This window comes from Adiantum capillus-veneris, chromosome 29 (assembly GCF_014529385.1).
Source record: "Adiantum capillus-veneris isolate H3 chromosome 29, ASM1452938v2, whole genome shotgun sequence".
Classification (NCBI taxonomy): Eukaryota; Viridiplantae; Streptophyta; class Polypodiopsida; order Polypodiales; family Pteridaceae; genus Adiantum; species Adiantum capillus-veneris.
In genome coordinates, this window is record NC_140959.1 from 101,317,976 (window position 1) to 101,323,975 (window position 6,000).

A 6,000-nucleotide genomic window follows, 5' to 3' on the forward strand; every position below is an offset into this window, starting at 1 on the left:
TTCTTTTGTAAAAACCTAATAAGAACTCACTATGCTCTACACATTACAGTAGAGCGAGTTCACCATATCGTCATGCTCTTCTTCTCGCACTCTCTCTCGCGTCGCACTTCCGCTCGTACTCCTTCAATGGTGCTTTCAAGGGGCAAGAATCCTCAGTCACTCCCTTATTTGGGAAATTGAGGCTCCATGTCCAAAGCTATGTGGACAAGGAGGATTTCTTTATCTCTCCTCTCAAGCATAAGGATGTAATCCTAGGGGCACCATGGTTTGATCGCATGGCTGCCAATGTTAAATTCCCTGAAAGGCAAATCTACTTTAGGTTCAGGGAAAAAGATATGTACATAGATGCTAAGGAGTTAGGTAGTACCATACCTCTTGTACATAAGCAAGCTTTTAATAAGTCAATAAAGAGCTCTATTTCCGTGTGCATGATTTTTGTTAAAGATCCTCAAAATGAATCTAATGCTTTAGCAAAAGAAAATTTAAATAATCAAAAGGAATTAGAGTTATCCAATTTCTTCAAGGGGTTTCAAGATGTTTTTATTGAATGCTTCCTAGAGCAAGCAAATGTAGGTATGTTTAAATGAACAAAGTTTTTATCTTATACGACTCTCTTTTTATTTATTGTGCACAATTTTAATAAGTATGCATGCTTACGATCATGTTTGTGGAGACGACGTCTCTCGAAAACCAAGTAGAGCTTGTCACTCTACTATGGAAGATTGATATGGACTAATGTGCACATGCTTGCGGCAGCTAATTCTCTCAAGCACCAAATGGACTAGTCATCCATTTTGGGATGATGTCGTCGGGTAAAATAGGGGTCCTCTACCCGCTAGCAAATGGACTAATGACTAGGCTTTATCTTCTCTACCTCATAGTCGAGGACGACTATGATTTCAAGAGAGAGGTAATTTCATAAAAACTAATATCTAATACTTCCAAATGATTTTCTCATGTTAAAATGATCATTTAACATGGGGAAGTACCAGGAGAGTAAAGGCTAGAATATTGGTAAGGCTGCAGACCGGTCCCTGTCAGGGATCCAAAGGAGGAAAAATAGGGATCCAAAGGGGGATAGCGTGCAAAAGAGGAATGTGCTTCAATGGGGCTTAAAAGACCTAAGGTTCAGCTCCATTAGGACTTCCATAGGCTAAGGTTCCAAAAATTAAACATTTTATCCAATGGCCAAAGCATAGGGGAAATTGGATGGTTATGAGAAGACTAAAAAGTCTTCCCACATCCCTAGGAAGGAGGGGGTGAGCCCATTTTGTAGGGAATAAGAGAGAAAAACACACATACACTCCAAGGCTTCCCCTTTACACAAAGGGAATACTTGACACATGCCAAGCTCCTAGGCCAGTTGCCCTCAACCTACCCTCAAATCGTATTGGATGGCCATAGAGATGGACCAATGAGAATTAGGCTAGAGTAAATTTTGTCTAATAAATTTACAAATGCTTGTAAAAGAATCAGTAGAAATTAAGCTCCCTAGAAGACTATTGGATAGTCTACCAAGGGGTCCAATGAGCATTCAGCAGCCCAATGGCTTGCTTGATTCCTATTGGCCGGAAGACTAAGAGATCCTATCAAAGTTTAATTGAATTATTTAAATACCTAAATCTCTCACAAAATGGGAAAGGGAGACACATGTCACAAGGCTAGCAATTATGCTTCTAATTTATGATTGGCTAAGCTTTACAGGGGCCAATGGGATGCCAACATGAGTAAATAGCAAGAGGGGTTGATCAAGAGAGAGAGGGGGCTGATTTTGCAAAGGCTTTATCACACACACACACACACACACACACACACACACACACACACACACACTCACATAACTCATGTGTGGAGCAAAGAAATCTCTCTCATTATCCAAGCTTTAATGGAAAGCTCATCATCTTCTCCAAGCTTTTGATAAGGGAGGCCTACACCAAAAACTCTTGGCTATGGAATGCAAATCCAACCAAGAGCCAAGATTCAATGGCATGCTCATCTCCTCTACCATGCTAATTACTAATCTTAGCTATGCTATTAGAGTGATTATGTGAGGAGAATACTTATTTGTCTTAAGATACCTTTTCTTCCTCTCAATCTATCCTCATTCCCTACTACCTCTCACCATTTTTGAAGGTGTGTGAGGTCTTGGGACTGAGGCTAGGGACACTAGGTGTGTTTTTCAAGCATAATTTGGTGTATGAAGCTTCCATCTTCATCACACCAGCTAGTTTTATCAAGGAACACAAAGATTGTATTGTACAAAAGTCACCTTTGATGGGAGAAGCTATAATACAAAGCTTTTATAGAGGGGGACTGACACCATGTAAATCTGGTCCTCAACTGTTGTCAATTGTTCTATTTTCTCTCTTTTCAAGTATTGTCAATGCCAAATTAGCTAGGTGTAAATTGCTATGTTGCTTTCTCAATTAAGTACTCTCTCTATGCTCATTAGGAACTTGTTCTTAATGAAATGCTCACTATGTTTTCAATTTTCGCTACACACAAGTTATTAGTGCATTAGATGTTACATTTACTTTCCATAAAAGTAACTTGCCAATGTGTCTCATCAGCATATGTTTCAAATCTATTGTGTGTTGGTTAAATATTTCAAGGAGCAACTTTTAGCATATCCATATGATCTTGGATAATGCCTTTGACTCGTTGAATTTTGCATGAAGAGATTTAATCTAGTCGTAACGTGCTTTGTATTATTATGAGCCAACTCCAGAATAGGGAGATATCCTCCTAATTGGATTGATTCTTGCTAAGTACGTACAATCCTAGCATATCCTCTAGCAGTTGATTTTGACATTTTGGTCCATCCATCTGTCTTGGGATAATCAACAATACTGACATTGAGTTGTGTTTCCAATCATTTAAAGATAGGTCGGTTGGCAGAAATGAATGTTTAAACTTGTGTTCACTATCACTCACAACATTGCCGGGTAATGTATATAATTTATACAAATTGTCAACAAATACCTTGGTTAAATCTAGAGTTTTAATAATGGACTTGGTTAGAGTAAACTTACAGAGTTTAGTCAACCTAGCTATAATTACCCATATTGAGTCATATCCTTCTACGATGGCTGATAGATCCACAATAAAATACATAGGGATATTGTACTTATTGTGACTAAAAAGCTTCATAAGTTGTCAAATGTATGAATTTTCATGCCGCTACAAATATATCATTGCTAAACACTAGAACCCATAACACTTAGTATGCATGCAATAGCAAAAACTTTTTTGAGTCTACATTTTCATGATTGGGATGTTTTGTGCTTATAGCATATATGAAACTTGAGGGGATAAATTTGTAAATAGCTCTTGTAAAAAGAACTAAATACTTTCCACCTTGAACCGTAGCAATTCATTATAAGTGACATGGAAAAATGACTAGGTACCCCTACTAAAACATTTTAACTATAATAGAGTGTGAAAAATATAAATCACATAGAGGTACCATTAATGAATCATTCTCATTGATATGATATGGCCTTTCTATGTGCATAATAGATATTTAGAATTGCAATATAAAAAGATAAAGCAATCATATGTTAATGTTGGTTACCACACTTGTTACATTAACAAGTTATACTAGATATCCCAACAACTTTTGGCCACTGAAATTATTCCCAATACATCATGCTTGAAATGGTTCAATAAGAAAATTTGACCAGCACCTAAGACCTTTTTGTGACACATTATTAGAAAAGAAGGCAGCAACGTCAGTCTCGAAGATTCATATATTCTCCACATGGAATATGTCTTATGTAGTGATGTCGGTAGGTGTGACATCCGTCAAGTATGAGAAGTACTATATGTGGAGATAATTGGAAACACTCATCGATAAAGAGTGTGAGAGACCCTCATAAACCTTGCTCCACATTGGCTAAACTGAACTCCATGAGTTCATAAACCATGTTGTACACCTTGTGTCTGACAACACATGCCAAAATAATCCCGATTCCCTACCTTGTAGGCCTACGATTGAGTTAAGAGAGATGACCCAACGAAAAGACAAGATAATACCCATAGTGGATTTTTGATTAACAAGATAGGGAAAATTATTAGATAAGATATCCAATATACTAACCTCTAATTCTTCCTATAATTATTACCATGTAGCTATGCATGACTATGTCACTTGCATCAAAACAAGTTGTGCAACATTGTTATGTAATTTGCACAACATTATTATGTGACCTGAAAGAACCCTTGGTTTTATTGTGTTCAATAACCTTTGGACTTGTCTTGGAAACTTGAAACTCTTTGTAAAATTACAAAAGTATACTACTTAAACCACTAGATAGGTGGCACTATAGGAGGAGTTGTTTATAACTGCTAGCGTTGTCGTGGAAAAACAAAGGAAAAAGGAGAGAGAAAAATTTGTGAGAGCGGCAATAACCGTGGCTATGGACGCGGTAGTGGTTTCTCAGTAATAAGCGGTAATAGTCAAGGCAATATACCAGCTTCTATTACCGCAACAGCTGCCACTCCTATTACTGTGCTTATCGCCGCTACACGCCCATTCAAAAATAAAGGTGCTCATTTGGGCCACCCAAAATTGGGTGGGCCAAATGAGCACCTTTATTTTTGACCTGCATAAAACAATGAAACATTAATTGTCTTTTGGAAGAGTATAAAAAACCAAAGAATTGAAATTGAATTTACTTTACCTTGACAATTTAATATGCAGAAGATCAACTATTTAAAAAAGTTACAATAAAAAGTAAATAGTTGTATATACATTGTGTCACATTGAAGTTTTACAAAAGTTTGGACAAAATATTATTCTATTTAATCCTTCTCTATCTCGTCATTGTCCTCAGGCCTGTACGTTTGATCACCTTGACTCTACATAAACCCAAACCAAATTAAAAAATTATCAACAGTTCAAAACAATTGTTACAAAATTACTTGTTTAAACTTACTGCTTGTAGTGATCCAACTACTGCGTCAAACTACTCGCGAGATATGTGGTTGTTTTCGAACAACCATCGCCAAGTATCAATTTTTGTATGTCGCTCCCGATACTTGACCATCTCTCTGTTTGGTCGAGAAAGAGTGATATTTTCCTAAGTCAGCAATAACAATAACAAATCATCAACTACAATCTTAATAATCACCGATCGACATTATAATTTAATAAATCTTACATATTTGTTCTTCCAAGCTCCCTTGCCTCCTGAGCCATAGTGCGTGGGAGTTTGTCTGGTGCGAGCCTCGTTTTGTTGTTTGTATGATGAGCCCGTCGTAGCTTGATCGCTCTTTTCTTGAATTGCCCACTCCCACTCCGTGTCTGCCATGTTGCCACCGCGGTAGCTCCTGTCTGGATCTCTGACTTGGTTGGCTGCTACGTGTCGCACACTAGACTGCTTGTTTTTTAGAAATGTCTTTATGTAGCCCTCCAACCACTGTTGTGAAAAACGTTGATCGGGGGCATTTGGAAATCTAGCCTAACAACACCTCCTCAAGGTACCGTGCATGACCCGAAAGTTCATTTCTAAAATTTATAAAACAGTTCTTATATGTTGAATGTATAAGAATTTGTAGATGGCGTTGAAATTCCTTGCCCTGTGTTGTACCGAAGTCCACCTCCCCGCCATATTTAACCTTGCAGTAGCGTCCATGCGTGTCTGGCACGGGTGCGTCAGTATCCTCGTCCTCTGCGTGAGGAGAGGCATGCTCTGAAAGTGGGGACTCCGTTCCCCCGCCACTAGCAAAATAGGGAAAACCACAAGATCCACAGCCGTTTCGTCTCTCATGGCGCTCGCTGCCCTTAGACGAGTGCCGACGAGCACTGCTAGAGAAAGTTCGTCGACGGTCTTCTGAAAAAGCAGAAGTGGAATGGAGTGGCGTAGGACCTTGTGATACGATGGGAGTGGGACCATGCGATGGAAGGGGTGTACGACTCTGCGATGAAAGGGGAGTAGGATGATAAGAAAGGGCCGTAGACTGAGGTGCTGTCGGTGTGAGGCTCTGCAGGTAAGGAGT